Raw genomic sequence first — 21658 nt, 5'->3', positions numbered from 1 at the left:
CAAGTTAATCCCATAACCTTTGCCTGAAATCAGAATGTGGCACGTTCCTAAATATTTTAATTTAAGCAATAGATGTAGGCTTCATTTTATGAAGAAAATTGTTCATACATCATCATAAGCGTACCTAATAACTCTCCATCAAAAATCAGCTTTTAGTGTTACAACGTGCTGCTTGTCATAAATTAGCCATGATAACTTAAAACAAAAATAATATGGGTTTTGTTTGTTTGCTTGTCTTAATGGAAAATAGAGGCTTGGAACCAACTTCCAGCAGCTGTAGTGGGTTAATCCTCAGTAACTGAGTTTAAACATGCCTGGGATAAACACATGTACTGACAAAAATAAAAATAAAATAAAACAAAATAAATGCATAAATTAAAGAGAGAGCGAGAGAGAGAGCAGATTCAGTGGATCACTAGGTCTTTTTTTGCCAGTGGTTTTCTATGTTCTATGCTTCTAATTATCTTCATTCCAAAACTCTCCTAAATTTAATGCAACTAAAAAGAAATGTTGAGCAGCATGACTGGTTCTTTTTTGCTCCTCGTGAAAAGCTGTCAGCTCCACAAACAGCCTCTATTTGATAAATTCCTATTTCGTTAGGAATTATTATGAGCTTTTTCATTTGTGCAAAGGAAGATGTATCACTATCTTCTCTTTTTCTCTTTGGCACCCAAGCTACTTTCCTCTTGCATATTATGCAAACTTCAAGAAAGCAGCAGCAAGCATGTCAATGAAACAGGGATGATAACTCAAAAATGCTGCAGTTTGCAACAACCTCTTTAATTTCAAGACAAGCACGTTAGCTCAAACATTACTTTCTTTTTCCTTAATTGGATTATTTACATAAATGGCAATACAAGGCAATCATATGTGGGCTATTTAAACAAAAGAAAGCCTTAATCAGTCACACTGAGGGGCTTTTACACTTTTGGTCCAGAAAAAAACAAAAACACGAAAAATTTGAAGAGGATGATAAGGTGAGGCCAGACAAGGGTAAAAGCTGATATTCTCTCTTTATAACAGATAGCCTGAAGTTGTAGAGGCCATTATACCATGCATTTTCAGAGCAAATGAACTTGACAGATGGCTGTGTCACCTAAACCCCTACCTACCAACCTGATTATGCAGAAAACAATACAATAGAAAAGAAATCATTACTGAAGGAACCTGGTTAGTCCACAGAGGGCTGAGCGATGCAGAAGAACAAAATTACAGTTGTGGAATTGAACAGTAAGAATGCATTTAACATAAAGTGGGTTACAGCGAGGCAATCAGTCATGGCTACGGCTATTGTCTGGGCTTGTGTGCATGCCATATGAAGCAATCTGTCATCTCCCACTGAATTGGTGTTTAGTTTATAGGGGAAAACTACAAAGGTTTTGCTAGGGCATGTTTTGGTAGCCTTAAGTAGCTCAACAGAATGAAATCTAGGAGATCTCGAGGCCTTTTGCTGGGTCACATGGTAATTCAAGAACAGTAGGTTATTGTAGTACTGTACAACACAAAGCTATGGAAGTCTATGGAAAAGAACCATCTATAAAGCAACAGCAACTTTGGACAAGAGCCCTCCTCGATGTGAATCAAAATATTTACCTGAATTCTATGCATGGGGGAGGGAGGGAGGGAGGGAGGGAGGGAGGGAGGGAGAGAGAGAGAGAGAGAGAGAGAGAGAGAGAGAGAGAGAGAGAGCATCTTGCCCTCACTCTTGATATTAACTTATCCCTGCTTCTGAGCAGATTTACAGTTGTGCCATCCAGTCACAGAAAACCTAGAGTTTTATGAGATGGCATGTGATCCAGTACATAGCTATGATACTCAAAAGGAATCTGTGACATCCTGTTCTGAGCCTTGCTTTGGCCAGTGTAGAGCAGAGATCATGGGAGTTATTACAATCACATACAAATATAATAGTTTTATTATGGTCATTTGATTAGGATGCAGTTTAGAGGCCTGAAGTCTATTAGCACTTATTATTCCATAAATCGTAAAAAATATGGCTAACCCCCTTCTATTAATGAAAGACCTCATTTAGAGGATCACTTCCTGTTGAATATAAGGAATACAAACTGCTATTCTGTACAAATAGAAGACTGATTTGGTCAACTTATGGATGGAATATTAGTTCTGCCTTTAGATTTCAAAATGTTAATTCCTGGTACAAATTAAGCTCAAAACCAAGCTTAACTCTGAAACTAATAAAAAAAAGAAAGGAATAAAGATATCTTTTTTAAAGTTCAAAAATCACATTGTCAATTCATTTATTTTCAAACTGTTGCTATAGTAACTCATGCACTAGAGTGGTATTTTATATTTATAGATCTAACATAAATATTAAACTAGGTAAATACTGGCTTCCTATTTGTTACACTTTTTAAAACAATGCATGCAGTGAGTTCTCATTTAATTTCACTGCTGCTGAAATAAATGACAACTGTACTTAACGAATGCTGGACAACTGTGGTTTGCTTCAATATAGCTATTTGTATGCATTTCTTAAGTTAATGTCATTGTGATGGTTATGTAACAGACCCACACAATCATCCAAGTACTACAAAAGCTCTTATCAGCTATAAGCAGCTGCTCCCACATTCTCTCCATTTCAAGGCTGTTAAATACACATGTGAAAATTGCCACAACTGTCTTGTTACTTCATCATTTTTAGCCATGTCCATATAAGCTAGGAAGGCAGCCAGTTGTGATACCTACAGCCACAGCTGCCCATAAAATGTTCACAAAATAAATATATGGAAGATATTAGGGATCTGTTTGAGACTTCAGAGTCAGAAGCTGAAGACTTGTCTGAATGTCAGCATGCACCATAAAAATTAACTGAAGAAAACATGCCAGAGGAGATACAAGCGCAGGGTGAGTCACCTGATCCAGGCAAAGTTCTCAACCCAGCAACCCACTGCAAATGAAGAAGAACAAAGGAAGTCAAGCCTTGACTTCTATTTGAAAGAAACGAATATGCCTCAGCTAATTAATTCAAGTTGATAATCAAGACTAGGTAAAAAAAGATGGATTTTTTTGTGACTGGCAAAAAAAAAATATTCAAATTTCCTAGCTCTGATACTGTTCATACACTGTTGTTGTATTAGTTGGAATCTTGGGCAAGAAACAGATTGTTCTTGGATCATTCCAGACTTGATTGTTTGTCTCTTTGGATTCTTGCTAAAGCAAGTTCTCATATCTAGTATTTTCTACGCAGAAAGTTGGAGTTTACAGTGTGCTTTGGGTTACTTTGGTGAAAGATTTATGACTGCAATAAATATCTCGAGTTCATCATCAGAAACTGGCTTTGTGTTTAACTGGCAGCACAGAACAGAAGTCTAGCTACTTACTATATCTTGTGGCCAGATTTTGATGATTAAACCATGGTGTTATCCAGGTAATATTTTGAAAACCCAAGTCCAGAACCTATAATACAAATGGTCACATGTTAATTCAGATTTAATGGAACAAAAACTACAATTTATAAAATGTTTTATAAGTGGCATTTAGATCCTAAAAAACTAGCAAGTATGTATCCGAACTGCCAGCCTAAATGTTGGAGGTGTGGCGGTGAAGATGCAACGTATTTTCATATATGGTGGACCTGTAAAAAGGTTAAAGCATTTTGGATTAAAATCTGGTGGAATATGTAGAAGATATTTAAGAAAAGGATAAAGTTTTGTCCGCAATTGTTTTTACTGGGCATTACTACTGACACTACTGTTGTGGACATTAAGTTGATGTTGAATTTAATTACGGCAGCAAGACTTTTAGTAGGGCAATACTGGAAGAAGGAAGAACTGACGACTATAGAAGAATGGACTTTAAAAGTTTCCAACCTGGCGGAAATGGCAAAGATCTCAGCGTATTTGAAAGACCATTCGCAACAGAGATATATTGTGGAGTGGAAAAAATGGATTGATTACATCCAGAATAAATATGGGACTAAAAAGTTTCACCTAGCATTTGAATAAGTATTGATGTGATATTTATATTGCTTGTAGTTGTTTTATAAGAGTTAAAGTGCGATAGATTTAATAGTTTATTGTTGTTTGCATATGTTAGATTATGATTGTTTCTACTTTTATATCTTGTATTTAGCTCTGGGAAGTTGGGGAGGGGGGAAGGGGGAGGGAGGGAGGTGTTGGGGAGGGTTGGGAAGAGGGGAGGGGGTTGGGAGGGGTTTTGTTTTTTTTGTTAAAGATAAAATGTACTGTAAAACCTTTCAATAAAAAAAAACTACAATTTATGAAAGCCAGCGGGCTTGAACCAAACGTACTATTATTAGTGATTGCTTGGGGCTACAACATTGGCATAATGTAGCAAGCCAAAGTATAATGAAATCTTTGAAATTGTAACATTTATATGCATTTCTTAAGTTAATATCATTGTGATTTTTATTTAACAGACCCACACAATCACCCAAGTACTAGAAAAGCTTAGGTGATTGTTAACTTTTAAATTTGTTAACTTTTAGACTTGTACATGAGTAAAATGTTCTTTTCGACTTATATTCGGGTAGTTATACTAAGCTTTTTCCTATACCTTTTTCTAGACATCCTTGATTGCTTCCCTCTTCCCAAATTGCCATTCATTCATTAGTATTCAAAGTGAAGCTCAGGACAACAAACTTCTAAAACTGAGAAGCAAGTAGCAAATATAAAAGTGGTCAAGATTTCAGTTACTCTAGGCAGACTTTTGCATTCTGAAGTTATGAATGGTATAATCTACCCTTATTTCACTCCCATGTCTCACAAATGGTAGTTAAAGGGGGGGAAAGAAGGGGAAGGAACAAAGACATAATATAGGAAGGTTCATCTAAGATCTGAGACCCAAAGAAATACTCTCATTTGAAGAATATGGGGACAATCCAGCTGCAACATTTTTCTCCCCCATTATTTGCCAAGGTTGCTCTTTAAGGCACAGAGATAATTGTCTGCATGTCTGGTCTGCGTATGATCTGACTAGATGGCTTAAACAATTAAAGATAGGAAATTAGCTCTTGTAGACAAATACACATCCATTCCCAAATGTACATTCACACAGATAAAGTCATGGCAGTTTTGTTGTTGTTGTTGATGATGATGATGATGCTATTTTTGTTTTGCTTCACATTGTAGCTTCCATATACCCCATTACCTGTAACCAATGAGATTGACTAAGGCAGGGGTGTCAAACTCAATTTCATGGAGGGCCGCATCAGCATTGCGGTTGCCCTCAAGGGGCCGGGTGGGTGTGGCCGGGGTGGGCGTGGCCTACTGGGTGGGTGTGGCTAAAGTGCGTATGGCCTACTGGGTGGTTGTGGCCAGCTCCACATCATTGGCATCAAGGGTGCCTATGGGGGCCTGGACAGGAGTGGGACTGATCTGGGGGTCTCTGGCAGGAGGAGGGTCTCTGGGCCAGGGCCAAGGCAGAGGGGGCCGTTCCCTCACTGTTTCCAGGATGGCTTCGTGGGCCACATGAAACCACTTCACGGGCCGGATCTGGCCCCGGGGCCTTGTGTTTGACATGTCTGGACTAAGGAGATGGGCATAATTTGTGTGTTCATCACCTGTTTTATTCCTCAGGCACCAAGTTTACACACAAGAATAGCATCATGAAGGATGCTAATCATTGGGGCCTAATCCTGAATGACTCCCCAAGTAAGCTATTTTTCTAAGCTTATGCAGAAGTTTGTCATAGCTACTTTGCATATCTCAGTCAGGAGACCATGAACTGCACTTGACTGCATTTGCTGGCTGCATTTGGAAGAACCAAACCTCCTGAGATAAACAGTTCTTAGCTTTGCAATATTTAGCAAGTAAATACATCTGTAAACATGCACAAGGCAGGTTTTATTTACAGCACTATCATGAAAAATTAAAACTTCTAAATGTTTAAATGAAAAATATGTTGATTTTTTTTTTAAAAAAAAGTCCTTTAAAAATGAAATACATTTCTCATCATAGAAAGGCTGTTTCATACAGGAAAATCACTATAAATGTGTGGATATGAGAAGGAAAAAAATACTAGGTGAAAAGATCATAAACACAATGCATTGTATTTTATTATTTTATTTATTTTATATTTTGTTTGATCATGAATATATTCCATCTTCTTTAAAATACTTGGCTTGATCTTCCTCCTCCTCTTCTCCTCCCTCCCCCTTCCCCTCCCCCCCTCAACCTCCTCTTCCTCCTCCTCCAGTGTGGGAAGGGAAGAGATCAATTCAGACTTGCTAGTTCTGGTCATAAACCAACTAATCTAACTCTTCTTCACCGTCCTTTAAGAGCATTTTTCCTTTAAGTAAAATAGCAGGTTTTACTTAAAGGAAATTATGTTGAATAATGTAAAAATGTAGGAGTAGCAGACTCTGTAACTCAGCAATAATACAGAAGTTTTCACATTTAGTCCTTGGAACTGTCAAGCAATTCAAGAAATATGAGTGGAAGGTTTGCAGTCTGGGATTAGAGAGCTCAAGTTGTTTATCTAAATAATATTGATCTAATGCTCTGTCTAGCTCACATGGTTAAGTCTGGGTGGGGGGGGGAAGGAACACCACCACTATTATATATGTATACATTTTGTGCTTTATCTTTCCCACTAGATCCAAGGACTGCCTCCTATGTATATGAGGTTTTATTTTGTTTAGGTTTTTATTATTATATTTTTATTGTTTATTTAGATGAAGTTTATATGGAAAGCTAATCTACTGTTTTTGCTTAACTGCTTCCAGGAAACTAGTACTTACTAGCATGGAATAGGAAGATGGTCATTGCTACTAGGTTGCCACTCAATTAAATGCAGCATTGGTCAAATTTATTTAATGTTTTGGAACATGTTTTAAAGTAAAACAAATGCTTATATGATTGAATGCTATTAGAATTATGGACAGATAATAAAAAGCTGCAGTTAATCACAAAATTATCCAAGAAATATAAAGATATATCAGTTGCTTAGTTATTGCAATTGTATTAAATGTCTTGAGTTCCAGAACAAACTATGTTTTTAAGGGGCCTTCCCTGACCTAGTGTCTTCCAGAAATATTTGGATTCAGTGGTGGGATTCAGCCGGTTCGCACCATTTCGGCAGAACTGGTAGCTAACTTTTTGTTGCCCAGGCCCAGAATGGACATCCGGAAGTGGCTTCCACACAGAGAACCGGTTGTTCACATATTTGAATCCCACCACTGTTTGGATTACAATTTCCAAAATTCATAAGAAAATTATGGCCAGTTATTCTAACCGGACAAATACTGAACATCTGTGAATGTTTTGTCCCATCTTAATATAATCCATTGTTTTCCATTAGAAATAAGTGGTTGAAGGTATAAAACCCATAGGAATTTTTAGGCACATCATGAATTTTCTAACATTGAAAAATACATTAAATATGTTTTTAAAATGATGTTTGTGTAATGTAGATAAATTACTGTTTAGTATTTTTTAAAATAAAACTACAAGTTAATAATACTGTAGATAGTTAAAACCCATCTATTATGCTAAATGCAATTATTATTTTGTGTTATTACATATTATAGGGTGGAGGGCAAAAGCTCAAAATAAGCCAATGAAAGGGATTAGATTTTGTGAAACAATGCTACTGTTGTGACCACAAAATTGTTAGCTCTTGTGGCATATTGTCCATAACTCTTAATAGGACTTGTCAATAGTACAAATCAAAATTCATAGTGACATTTCTAGTTCAGCACTTCTTCCTCTCAATTTCACAGGTGATTCTAGGTAAAATAATTATGTACATAATTTAGTTGTGACTCTTATAGATTTAGTTTAGAAAATCAGTGAATAACCCAGATGGTAATGATTTTTCAGAGTTTCTTCTCTAAAAAGCATTATGCTATGTCTACAATGAACACAGACTAAAACCAAGCGTTTGAAATAAAAAAAAAGCTGTAGGGTTGTTGTTGTTTTTAAAGCAGCAGCAATATTTTTAGGCCCTTTTCCTTGATTAGGTTGCTAAACAAAAATCAGGTTGCAAATACCTGTTTACAGTCAAAATAGAGCTGAGATGAAGAACATTTATAGAACTGACAGCTGCATGTGACTTTGGCAGAGCCACTTTCCAAAAAGTGGCAAGGCAAGCTACATTTCTTTTCTTTTTTTACTTACAGTTAAATTAAGCTAAGACATATTTAAACCCTGTGTGTTATGATTTTCATCCATCACATTAAACATTATAATTTCATGTCAACTTTTCCCGGAGCTGAGAGGCCAGACCTACAGCTTTCATGGGCAGGGGATTTAAATCTAGTTAGGTCAATGAGAAAATCTCAGCTCAATAATAGCAGAATTATTGTGATCTGACGAGCAATAGTTGGCCTAGCTTAAATATTCATATATTCAAAGGAAAATAATTTATTTAATGTATGAAATCTTCAAAATCATACACACAGATGCACCATGCAAAGCATATCAATTTAGATGGAGAAGGGTGTTAAGTTCCTCTGATTAACCTGGTGGTTAGAGATCAGAGATAAGTCAATCAAGGTGTTTGTGTGTTTTTCCTGTTCCCTTCAGTAAAGACGCCCAAGGTGCCTCTGGACATGGCAAAGGTCCAGTGACTATTCCAAAAGTCTTTTCCCACACATTTGCTAAGCCAGCTAACACGTGTGTTAGTTTTGGCCTGCTGCTAGCGTACATCAGGGAGATATTGCTGGGCAACAATAAATCTTAATGTGAACAGCAGGGCAGCATTAACTGTGTCAGAAACCAATCTGTGTTATTGTCTTACAAGTTGTCTAAAGAATATGGAAAAGCAACTTAGGCCAACTTGGCAGCTTGCTCCTTTGGGAATACAGTGCCAGTCGGTTTTCAGTACTACCATTCAAATTACAAAGAATGAAAATTTCATTGGGACCATTTTTCAAGAACTTACCGTTATTTCTACATTTCTTCAGAAAATGAAATGGAAGAAATTTGAGATTTAAAGATATTGTGGAGAGGTAAGAAAAACAAAACAAAACAAACCAGTTTGCTTAAAGTCTCAGTTTGATCCTTCTGTACTTAAATTAAGGTTGTTCCAGTAAATTAGGATGACAATTTCCTTTATCTGCCAAATCTATCTTTAGTAACAACAGGGCAGAACAATACATTATGGCACTCAGGCTACCAGGTACCTTCTGAATTGGTTAATGTAAGATGGATGATGAAGCAGTAGGACTCCAGAAGATGGTAGAGGACAGGAAGGCCTGGAGGAACGTTGTCCATAGGGTCGCGATGGGTCGGACACGACTTCACAGCTAACAACAACAACAACAACAAGATGAATGAAAAAAATAATTTCTTTTTACAGGAATAGACCAAAATTTATACTTTACTCCATAAACTGGAAGGGGAGAATTTGAGATTCTGAAACAATGAATGTGGGCAAAAGTGAAGATGTCAGATATGTCCATTGTCAATAGCAAGGTATGTTAAAGGAGATTTTTTTTCAAATATATTAAGTCAATAATACTTTACTTACTATGTGTTTGTAACTGAGTGCAGTACAGGTATAGAATAAAGTATTGATAAAGTAACATTAAAATCAGTTATAACAAGCATAATAAAGAACATTTAAAGTTCATGCCATGTACTGTATTTTCCGGCATATAAGATGACTTTTTAACCCACGAAAATCTTCTCAAAGGTTGGGGGTCATCTTATACGCCCAGTCTTCTTATACGCCGGAAAATACTATTCAACTCTCTGATCTTTTCTCTTTTCTGCTGGATGGCGGGATCGCTGGGTGAATGGAGGTAGGCGATGGCAACCCATGGTTAAGCAGCCGATGGCGAACAGGTGATGGAGGGCAAACTCTTGTCAGCTCCTGGGGCAGCTACTGCAGCCGCCGCCGTTGCTCTATGTAGGACTGGCCATGCTGGCACTTCCAATGCTGGCTGTCAGGTCCCGAAAAGAGGAGGGGCAGGGGGTCCCCAGAGGCGTGCTGCTCGACAGTAGGAAGGGAGCATCTTTGCTCCTGCCAAGGCACCGCCTGACCCGCGCCGACCAGAAGAATCGCTTGCCCAGTCACGGAGTGCGGAACAGCGGTACTTGGTGCCCCTCTTGCCCGCAGATCATGCAGCGGCCCTCGCCAGCCAGCCTCAGCATGGCCGTCCCAAGCCCAGCTCTCTAGCACATCTTCCGGACCCGCCTGGCCAACTGTCTCTTGGGTGGGGTTTGGTTCCAGACGTGGCAGCTGCTCCATCTGAAAATGCTATCTCAAAGCCAGATCGCGCTTGGCCATGCAGGCTGCCGAAAGGCAGGGACTCAGAGTTTCCACGGTGGTTGCAGCTTCTGGCATGCTGTTTGCAGAGTCTGGCCTGGAAGAGCGTGTGGCTTTGCACCATTTGCATCAGACGGGGCTGAATCGGGCTTGTGTTGGACACTTGGCAACTGGCATGTAAGTATTTTCCAGCGTATAAGACGAAAAATCTTGAAAATCTTCTCAAAAGTCAGGGGTCGTCTTATACGCCCAGTCGTCTTATACGCCGGAAAATATGGTATTAATATTAAGCTCTATAGAGGTAGTCCTTGACACACAATCATTTGTTTAATGACCATTTAAAGTTACAACAACAGTGAAAAAAGTGACTTACAACTGTTCCTCAAACATACAACTATCACAGCATCTCCATGATCAAAATTTGGGCATTTGGAAATGACTCGCATACAACTGCCTTGCTTAACAATGAAAATTCTGGTCTCAATTGCAGTTGTAAGTTAAGGACGATCTGTGCATCCATTGTATAAATGAATGTTGCAATCTCTTTTCCAAGTTCTGCAAAAAAAAAAAAAGAACGAAAGAAAGAAAGAAAAAGAAAAGAAAAAGAAAAAAACCCATAAGATATTGCATTAATTCTGTTCATATCCATGGATCTCAGTCAACATGGATAGTGTTATGTACTAGGCTCTTGTGAAATACCACATGGGTTGATGGAGCAGCTAACGGCTCTCCAGCAACCCAGACTTCAGGTCTCCTGTGCTGCAATTGGCTATCTCCAGGCGGCAATGGTTGATTCAAACCTATTGGCTGCTGCCTAGGGGCTAGACTATATATTGCAGCTAGTTGCAGGCATTTCCCCAGTACAGTTCCAGTGTCAAGGAATAATTCTTTCTATCAGAGGGCGATGGACCGTGCTTCAGATGATGCATAATGTGTGTGGGTGAAGGAAAATAAAACCCGAGGCATATTCTATTAAAAACCTTTAATCACAAAAGAAAAATATATATAAACAAAGAAAGCTAACCAACTACATCCTCTCTCATCAGACAGTAAAAGGAAAAATGTAAAGACAAAAAAACTAGAAAAACTTTTTACGCTTGCGCACACAGCAAAGCTAACTCATAACATAGCTAGACCACATAACATTCACTATGGTTACCAGATAGGTTATCAACACAGGTGCAGAACAGAAGGAAATGTACAATTAGAATTGAGCTTTTTGGACGAACTAAAAAAAAACGTGCAGTGACATCCCCTTCTTTCGTCAGTAAAGCGAAGATTCAGATAAGGCACATCTTCTCACGCAGATACTCGTGTTGGGCTGCAGGTAGTGGTTTGTTTAACATATCAGCAATTTGATCACATCTAGGCACATACTGCAGTTTCACAAAACCTTGTTTAACTACTTGTCTTATGTTTTGATAACGGATGTCAATGTGTCTGGACCTGGAACCTGTAAATGGATTCTTGGATATGTAAACCACAGATTCGTTGTCTTCCATCACAGTGATCGGTCGAATTGGAAGTGTCCAGATATCTATGACTAAGGCATCAAACCAGGTTAAGGAATTGCATGCATCAGAAACACAAGCATACTCAGCTTCTGTAGAGGAACAAGAAACAAAATTCTGTTTACGCACATGCCAGTAATCAGGACATCCGTTTAGAAACATCATATAACCTGAAGTGCTTTTCTGTGATTTCTTATCACTTGCCCAATCTGAATTTGCATAACAACATAACTCTGCATAGTCAGTATGTGTAGGTTCTAACAATAACTTCATGTCTTTGGTGTGTTTTAGGTATATCAATAATTTCTTAACACATGTCCAATGGAACTGTTTTGCTTTGCCTACGTGTCGTGATAGGAGAATAACACTAAGTGCAATGTCGGGTCTAGTCCAACTACTGATATACAGCAGCGACCCAATGACTGAGCGATAAAGTGTTTGATCTTCGAACTCAGGACTTGGTTCATGTGTCAAGTTGTGAAAATCGGTTTGCATGGGTGTACTCACTGGTTTAGCATCCTCCATGTTGCAGTGATGCAATAGTTGTTCAATCTTATCTTCTTGTGTGAGGCTAAACCCCTTCTGGGTTTTGGCAACTTGAACACCCAATTAAGTGTTAATGTGTCCTAAAGACTTCAATGTGAAAAACTGCTGTAAAGCATTAGCAAAAATCTCTGTGGCCCCAGATTGTTGGGGGCAATTAAGCTGACTTTGTAATAATGCCGCTTGGGGGGGGGGGTGAAAGCCCTAATAAGCAGGCATATACATAGAATGAAGGCTATTGCCAAGCACATTGATTTGTGCTTCTTAGATTGTAAGCCGCCCTGAGTCTTCGGAGAAGGGCAGGATATAAATGGGATTAAAAAAAAATCTCGCTCATCTGCTTATTTGGCCCAATATAAACAATATCATCAACATAAACAAGAATTATCCCATACCCATTATCAGATCTTTTCATGAACACACATTCATCTGTTGTGGACTTAATAAAGCCCATTGAATTTAGTTTGTCAGAAGGACATAAGTACCACATTAAACCAGACTGTTTCAGACCATAAAGACTTTTGTGTAAAAACCAGGTATCCCCTTCTTGCTGTCAAAAACCTGGAGGACCTTTCACATAGATATCTTCATCTAGGTCAGCGTGTAGATAAGCCGTCTCAATGTCGAACTGGAAAACCTTCAAACCAAGGATAGTTGCAGTGGCTAAGGCAATTTTCACGCTCTCAGTCCGCACTGTGGGTGAGTATATATTTGTATAGTCCTCAGGATAACGTTGTACGAAACCCTGGGCTACAAGTCTGGCCTTATACAACGATTCACCATTTGGCTTCTTTTTAATCCTGTAAACCCATTGAGTGCCAATAACTTTCTTGTTTGCTGGAGGACTTGCAGGTGTAAACACTTGAAGTTTCTTTAGACTGTCCATTTCAGCCTGCATTGCCTCATACCATTTGTCTTGCTCTGCTTCAGGAAGATGTTTGATTTGTGTGAACTTCTCAGGTGGAAGTGTAACATTACAAATCAATAGTAAAGGTGCTTTTGTTACTTGCCACGAATATCATTTTGGAGGAATCCCCTTTGTGGCCCTTTTGGAACGTCTCGGAACAACCATCCATTCTTCTTCTGTGTCGTCCTCATCTTTGTCATCGTCACAAGCAGCAGCATTGGTGGCTTGCGAAGACGGAACAGTCGGTTGAGAAGAACTCATGGAATGAACATCCTCCTGTGGATCTTGATCATCAGGCTACGAGACATCGGCAGCATCATCTCTAGGAAAATAAACTCCAGGATCATTAGAATGAATTCTGGACCAGTCAGCATCTTCCTCAAAAGCAGCAGATTGTGAAATCACTATTACATGATGAGAGTCAATATATTTGCTCCATTTTGAATTATCATCAATACCCACAAATCTCATTCTTTTTGCTGCAAGACCCCCTTTCTTTCTTTGGACCAAGGGAATATTCACCATAGCATACGAACCAAAAATATGGAGATGTGAGAGGTCAGGCTTGTATCCATATAACATGAAATAAGGGGTCTGATTTATTACACTACTCCAAGTACAGTTGATGATATGATTAGCATATTTAATAGCTTCACCCCAGTATGGGAGACTGAGGTTAGCATCTTCAAGTAGGCAATGCATCATGGTTTGCAGAACCCCATTTCTGCGTTCTGCCACTCCATTTTCCACTGGAGTGTAAGGAGCTGAAGTTTGATGTACTATCCCATTCTTATGCATCCAGTCCTGGAAACGCGGAGACATGAATTCAGCACCGCGATCACTCTAAATTCTGGCGATGTTGACTTTGAATTGGGTGTAGACAAGATTAGCAAAATCTTTAAAGATCTGAAAGGTCTCAGACTTTTCTCTCATAGGAAATACATATCCATATCTAGAGTAATTATCAACAATTGTCAAGAAATATCTTTTACCACCAATTGTTGGTGTAAAAGGACCCACTATGTCAGTGTGTACCAAATCAAAAATGCGTGTTGACAGGCGTGTAGCGCGCTTTGGAATTGCTGCTGCTTTGGATTTGGATTTTTTGCAGACAGCACAATCCAAGAACACCTTACACCCCTTTAGACCCAAACCTCTTGTGAACTCTGGCATCTTCTTCAGAACACGGAAACTGGCATGACAAAATCTTCTATGCCACTTATGAATACCCCTGGAATGCAAAGGTTTACCTGTTAGTGAATTCTCAACATTAGTGTGTTTATTAGGAACCCCAGGCTTGCCATGAGCAACCTGTGTCTTATTTGTTCTCCTGTTAGCTTTAGGAGCCTTTGGAGTAGCAACATGTCTCTCTGGGACATCTCTCACTGGGCCTGTGCTCTCCCTTTTTGGAGCTTGTATACTTGCCTGCTCTTGCGGCTTAGACTTTGGCTTTATATAATAAACACCACCAATCAACATGGTTTCAGCAACAATATCTCCATCTTTAACTACATAACTTGCTTTTTCAAAGTGATGGACCTGAAATTTAGAAACCACGGAAGGGACGCCTCGCTGGAGCTTTTGATGCAGGTGGTTCCCTTAAATGTGGCATGACTTGCATAAGTGCCTCTTCTTCAGTTAAAATCCTGCATACATGATCCACTGTGTGTTGAGCAATAGGCACTTGATTAATCTTAGTAATAGCATCTTTCCACTCGTAATTCAATGAATTGATGATAATGCTGATCATTTGAAAATCATCAATAGCATAACCTTTTTCACCCAGCTCTTTTCTAATTCCTTTCATTTTAGTCAAATATTCTCCGATACGTTCCTCAGGTTTTAATCGGGAACCATGGAACTCAGACAAAAGTAAACATGTTGACTCAATTGACGTAGGCCGATAACATGTCTCTAATTGAGTCCAAATTTGTTAGGCAGTTGCATCTTGTGAAAATGTGAGCTGCAGCTCAGTGTCCATTGACATCAGTAATGTTGTACATGCTTTGTTATCCAAGTCCCATATGTCAGGAGTCCATGGCTGGACAGGAGGATTAAACACTATCATGTGAGTACCTTCTCTGTGTAGCAATAGGCCAACTTCACTGACCCATACCCTGTAATTCTGTCCTGACCGCTTTAATTTTAGGTCACCAGCCAGTGATACAATAGAGGGTGTCTGTTGAGGAACATGCAGTTGAGGTACATGCTGTGCAGGTTGTGCAATCCGACCATAACCTGGTGTGCCAGTTGCGGCCCTATCTGGACCGAGATGCCCTACGCACAGTCACTCATGCGCTCATGACCTCCCGGTTAGACTACTGCAATGCCCTCTACATGGGGCTGCCCTTGAGGACCACTCAGAGGCTTCAACTGGTGCAGAATGCAGCCGCGTGAGTTGTGATGGGAGCTTCCTGATACTCCTGTGTAACACCTCTTCTCCGTGAGCTGCATTGGCTTCCGGTTGCCCTCTGGGTGAGATTCAAGGTGCTGGTAATGACCTATAAAGCCCTAAATGGCTTGGGTCCAGACTATCTAAGGCAGACATGTCAAACACAAGGCCCGGGGGCCGGATCCAGCCCGCGAAGTGGTTTCATGTGGCCCGCGAAGCCATCCTGGAAAGAGTGAGGGAACGGCCCCCACTGCCTTGGCCCTGGCCCAGAGACCCTCCTCCTGCCAGAGACCCTCAGATCTGTCCCACTCCTGCCCAGGCCCCCATAGGCACCCTTGATGTGAACGATGTAGAGCTGGCCACGCCCACCCAGTAGGCCATACGCACTCTAGCCATGCCCACCCAGTAGGCCACGCCCACCCTGGCCATACCCACCCGGCCCCCTGAGGGCAACCGCAATGTTGATGCGGCCCTCAATGAAATTGAGTTTGACACCCCTGATCTAAGGGAACACCTGCTGCCGGCATCATCTTCCCATTGTCCTGTGTGCTCCCACAGGGAGGGCCTTCTCAGGGTACCGCCGGTTAATGAATGTCGACGGGTTATTCCCAGGGGAAGGGCGTTGTCTGTGGATGCGCCTGCCCTATGGAACCAACTACCTACGGAACTTAGAACTGCCCCCGACCTTCGCTCATTTTGCCGGGACCTGAAAACCTGGCTCTTCGAGCTGTTTGGCCCAGACTGAGGGGTTTTTAATTTTAATTGGGTTTTAGATTTACTTTTGGGGCTTGAATTAAATTAATTGTTTTAATTGATTTTAATTTTTGTATTTTATGGTTTTAACTGCCCTGTAAACTGCCCTGAGTCCTACGAGAATAGGGCGGTATACAAGTTCAATAAATAAATAAATAAATAACTTGCAGGGGGCATCAGTGGCATCTGTGCCTGTGCCTGGACATGCGGCAGTTGCATTGGAGCTGCAGGTGGTACAGGTGCTGGCTGTGACTGTATTTGAGCCGCCAGTCCACCCTGGCCAGCAGGAGGTGCTGGGGCTGGGGCTGGTGCATTAGCATGACCTGTAGAAGGCACTGGCCTTTGCAATTGAGAACCCAGTGGCAATTGCATGTGGGCTAAATATGGATGTGCTCTGCCAGGTAGAGGGACTTGCATAGAGGCAATATTAACAGGAATACTAGCACCAGCGGGCTGGAGCCTCAGGTAACTGTAGAAACTTTGTGTCTCTGAGCAATGATTCCTGCATGGACATTTGCGAGAGTGAGAGCTCCAGGCTTTGCAATTCATGTCTTAATGCAGCTTCACCAGCAGATGGTGTTCAAATTTTAGATTCAGGCACCATTGTGACTCTGTGTGTAGACATTCGAGGCTGCCCATAGTCATGTGACTGTAATATAGGAGCTTCCAGTTTCCATTTGTCTGACATGACACTCAATGGTGGGTGTGACTTTGGCTTTGGAGAAGAAGGAGGAGGTGAAGGCAACATGGCCTTCAACATGGCCTTCACAATGAGTTACCCTGTACTCAGCTCAGTGTCTTCATTCCTGCACCAAAGAACCCCCTATTTAACAGTGGCGACGAAGGTGGGATCCTGCTTTACCGAATGAAGAGCTGAAGTCTTCGAGGGAAAGGCAGCACATGCTGGAGGGAAGAGGCATTTCACACACACCCTCTCAAGGTTGGCTAGCAACTATGCTAGCGATCTCGTGCTCAGTGGACTCATTCCCTGAGACTGAAGCAGGATGCGGAAGAACGCAGGAACCAGCAAGAAAGAATGCCAAAGGTTGGCAAATTGTGAGAGTTCGATGTGAAACACCCGGAGGAATGGCCATCATATTTATCGCAAGTAGAAAACTACCTCAGAGCCAATAAGATCGCGGAAGAAGGACTGAAGGCTGCAACGCTACTCTGCATGTGTGGCCCAGCTACCTTTGATTTAGCTGAGAACCTTTTTGTGCCAACACCAATCGAAGCGGTCTCCTACGCAGATCTCAAAAAGAAGCTAACTGGGCACTTCCAGCCCAGGATGTCTGAAATGGCTTGGAGGTTCAAGTTCGACCAAATAGTGCAGGTTCCTGGGGAGTCAGTGTCAGAGTTCATAGCAGGCCTAAGGCAGGCCGCACGCCTATACAAATTTTCAAATTTAGAAGAGCGACTATGAGACCGGGTCGACTGTGGCCTATGGGACAGAACATTTCAGCAGAGACTATTTGCTAGGCCAAATTTAATGTTTTCTGAAGCACAAGATAAGGTGATGACCAAGAAAGCTGCCGTGGGCACCGTTCAAACTGTACAGCCCACCAAATCAACAAAGTTGAAAGAAATGGTCCACCGTGAGGATGCCAAATGCACCGAAGAACTCTCCGAGGAAGAAGAAACTGAAATCAACCAACTCCAAAAGCAACCCAATGCGCTACACCGCAATGGCCAGCCATGAGAGGACAATTTCAAGGCAGTTCTCTTACCAAGATGTAAGGGGTGCGGCGGCAACCATTTTCAAGCCAACTGCAGATTTCGTTCAGCCATGTGTAGAGCTTGTGGAAGACAGGCCACATTGTGGTGGTTTGCAGAGCCCACCAGGGAGACCAGCCACCCAAACACCAGTCGGAAGAACTGACTAGGAGAGGTACTGGGGCCCAGGGTCCAGTTAGCGTGGGATTTTTCAGAAGCTGTAGAAGCGTATGCTGCACCGGGGCTCAACACCCCCTCAAACCCAAACTTAAGCTCATGGTAGAGCTACAAAGAGTTCCATGTAAGATGGAATTGGACTCTGGCTCTGCCCTCTCAATCAATTCTCAAGACACTTTTAAGTTCGTGTGTAGGCGCAGTAACAATTGGGCCAAACTAAGACCCTCAGTTATAATCCTAACGGATTTTCAAAATGCTAACGTTAAAGTTAAGGGAGAAGCCACCTTATTGGTAAAGTTTAAAGGGTTTTTGGGGCACCTGGATGTAATAGTACTAGGGGGCCAGAGAACTAGTCTCATTGGACTCAATTGGTTTGATGCCTTAGGTATTCAGATTACTGGCATAAACCGGACACAAACTGCAGACCTCAGGTCAGTGTGCAAGGAATACGCGGATGTTTTTGATTCAACCCTTGGAACATACACAGGCCTGCCTATCTCATTTAAGCTTGATCCCAATGTAGTTCCAATCAGGGTTAAGCCTCGTAGGGTCCCCTTTGCCTTAAAACATAAAATTGATTCCAAAATTGATAAGCTTGTAGAACAGGGCGTGTTACAGCCTGTTGATGGTGGGGAGTGGGAAACTCCTATAGTCACTCCACTTAAAGCCAAATGGAAATTCGCATTTGTGCTGACTATAAACGCACTCTAAATAAAGCTCTCAAGCAACACGCTTACACAGTTCCAGTGGTCAACCATATTTTAGCCTCCTTGCAAGGGAGTACTATTTTTGCTAAACTTGATTTAGCACAGGCCTATCAGCAATTGCTGGTTGATGAGGCCACAGCCGTGGTTCAAATGATTGTGACTCACAGGGGGGCTTTCAAAGTTAATCGCTTACAGTTTGGAATCAGTGTTGCACTGGGTATTTTTCAGGGAATCATGGAGCATACACTCAAGGGTATTCAGGGTGTCTGCCATTATTTTGATGATGTTCTTATTGCAGGGGAATCCCCAGAAGTGTTGGCCAGTAGGCTCAGGGCTGTTTTGCAGAGGCTTCATGAAGCAGGCCTCAAATTGAAAAAGAACAAGTGTAGCATTGGGGTTTCTTCAACAGAATTCCTGGGTTTCCGAATTGATGCTAATGGCATTCACCCATCTGATTCTAAAGTGAAGGCCACTAAAATGGCTCCTAGGCCCAAATCAAAAGGAGAGCTACAAGCATTCTTGGGTCTCCTAAACTTCTATCACACATATCTACCTCATAAGGCTGCAATAGCAGAGCCCCTTCATAGGCTTCTAGATAAGAAAGATCCATGGAACTGGACTAACTTACATGAAAAATGTTTCCTGGAATTAAAAGCACTATTGTCAGAAAAGTCCACTGTAACTCACTACAAAGAGTCTAAACCTGTATGTCTTGCATGTGATGCATCTCCCTATGGGGTGGGGGCAATTTTAAGTCACATAGAAAAAAATGGGAAACAGGTTCCTATAGCATTTTACTCGAGGACATTGTCCTCTGCTGAGCGTAACTATGCTCAGATTGACAAAGAGGCTCTAGCCATCGTTGCTGGAATAAAAAAATTCCATGACTATTTATATGGCAGTTATTTCATGGTCTACACTGACCACAAACCTCTGTTGGGACTATTTACAACAGACAAACAAACCCCCCACATACTATCTCCAAGAATGTTGAGATGGTCTATTTTCCTATCTGCATACAATTTTAAATTAATTCACAAATCGGGCAAGGAAATGGGCCATGCTGATGGCCTCAGCAGACTATCACTGCCACTAATGGATCCAGGTCTGGCTCCTGCTGCTAGAATATTGTCCATACAGGACATACCTGAGTTTCCCCTCCATGCAGGGGACATTGCTGCTGAAACTGCCACAGATAAAACACTTAGTAGAGTGTTGTCATGGGTATACATGGGCTGGTTGGAAAAAAGTCCAGGCTCAGAATTTCAAAGCCATTTTGTCAGGAGGCATGAGTTATCTGCACATAAAGGGTGCATTTTATGGGGAAACAAAGTCATAATTCCCACTTCCCTAAGAGACAGGGTTTTACAATCATTACATGAAGGCCATCCAGGCATTGTCAGAATGAAAGCTTTAGCTAGAAGCTACCTCTGGTGGCCTGATCTTGACAAGACCATTGAGGCTCAAGTCCATGGTTGTTATAAATGCCAGCAATCTAAGCCTGAAATGCCACAGGTTCCAGTTCACAGGTGGGAGGAAATGCACACTCCCTGTTCTAGGGTTCACATAGACTATGCTGGGCCCTTTCAGGGACAGCTCTTCCTTGTAGTAGTGGACAGCCACTCCAAATGGCTGGAAGTAATTCCAGTTCCTAACATGACTACTGCTAGGACCATCCAGGTGCTGAGAAAACTCTTTGCCAGACATAGGTTGCCAGATGTCTTAGTTTCAGACAATGGGGCCCAATTCACTGCTGCTGAATTTCAGGCCTTTCTTAGAGCTGATCTCATCAGACATGCAATGTCTGTGCCTTTTCATCCATCTTCTAATGGTCAAGCTGAATGCATGGTGAGGACAATGAAGGAAGCACTCAAGCGCATTGTTACAGGTGACTGGCATCACAGATTGGCAGATTTTCTACTCTGCCAGCATTCTATGCCCTTCACTGCTACAGGTAAAAGTCCTGCAGAACTACGTTGGGGGAGGCGTTTGATTACTAAATTGGACAGATTGCATCCAGATAGAGTGGTAGCAGAAGCCTCTTGACCAAAACCCCCTAGGGGGCTGCACATGGGCAATTGGATTTGAGCCAGGATCTATGGTCATGGGAATCTGTGGGTTCCTGGTCAAATCCAGACCCCTATCTTATGAAGTGGGGTTGGAGGGTTGGAGGGAGGGCGAATTGTCAGATGACACATTGATCAACTCAGGAAATGGTTTCCAGAATGGCCACTAAATGAGGACTGCATCATAGGTCCCTCCCAAGGTCCTCAAACTTGCGACCAAGCCAGCCCTCATATGGACTACCAGGACGTTTCCTTCTTAACTGAGGTGGAACCAGAGGGAGAACTGGAGAGCTCTGGAGTGCAACATGGACTTCCTGAAGGAGCAAGCCAACAGAACTTCAGCAACCACTGTGCCTACTCTGTCGAACAGTCTGACTCTGGGGTGGGCCAACCTGGAGAGGCCAGCCAGAGTGCATCGAATCCCCTTGACTCAGGAGCATAAAGGGACACAAGTCTACCCAGCCCACTGGGTAAGCTGGTAGACCACAAAGTGATGGGAACTCCGAGATATTCCTCTAGGGCACATAAGCCTCCTTCATATCTTGCAGATTACATTGTAAAATAAAGAGCTATATATTGTTGTAAATCCTGTTGCCACTAGACTACAGAAACTAGTGCTATGATGTAACTGTCTAATAGTGCAAATTCTGAAGCCTGTTCATTGAGACGTTGTTTAATCTCATTGTAATCTACAT

The sequence above is a fragment of the Vipera ursinii genome (genome assembly GCF_947247035.1).
Source record: "Vipera ursinii genome assembly, chromosome: 3".
Classification (NCBI taxonomy): Eukaryota; Metazoa; Chordata; class Lepidosauria; order Squamata; family Viperidae; genus Vipera; species Vipera ursinii.
The sequence above is the reverse complement of the archived record's forward strand: the minus strand, read 5'-3'. Positions refer to the sequence as shown.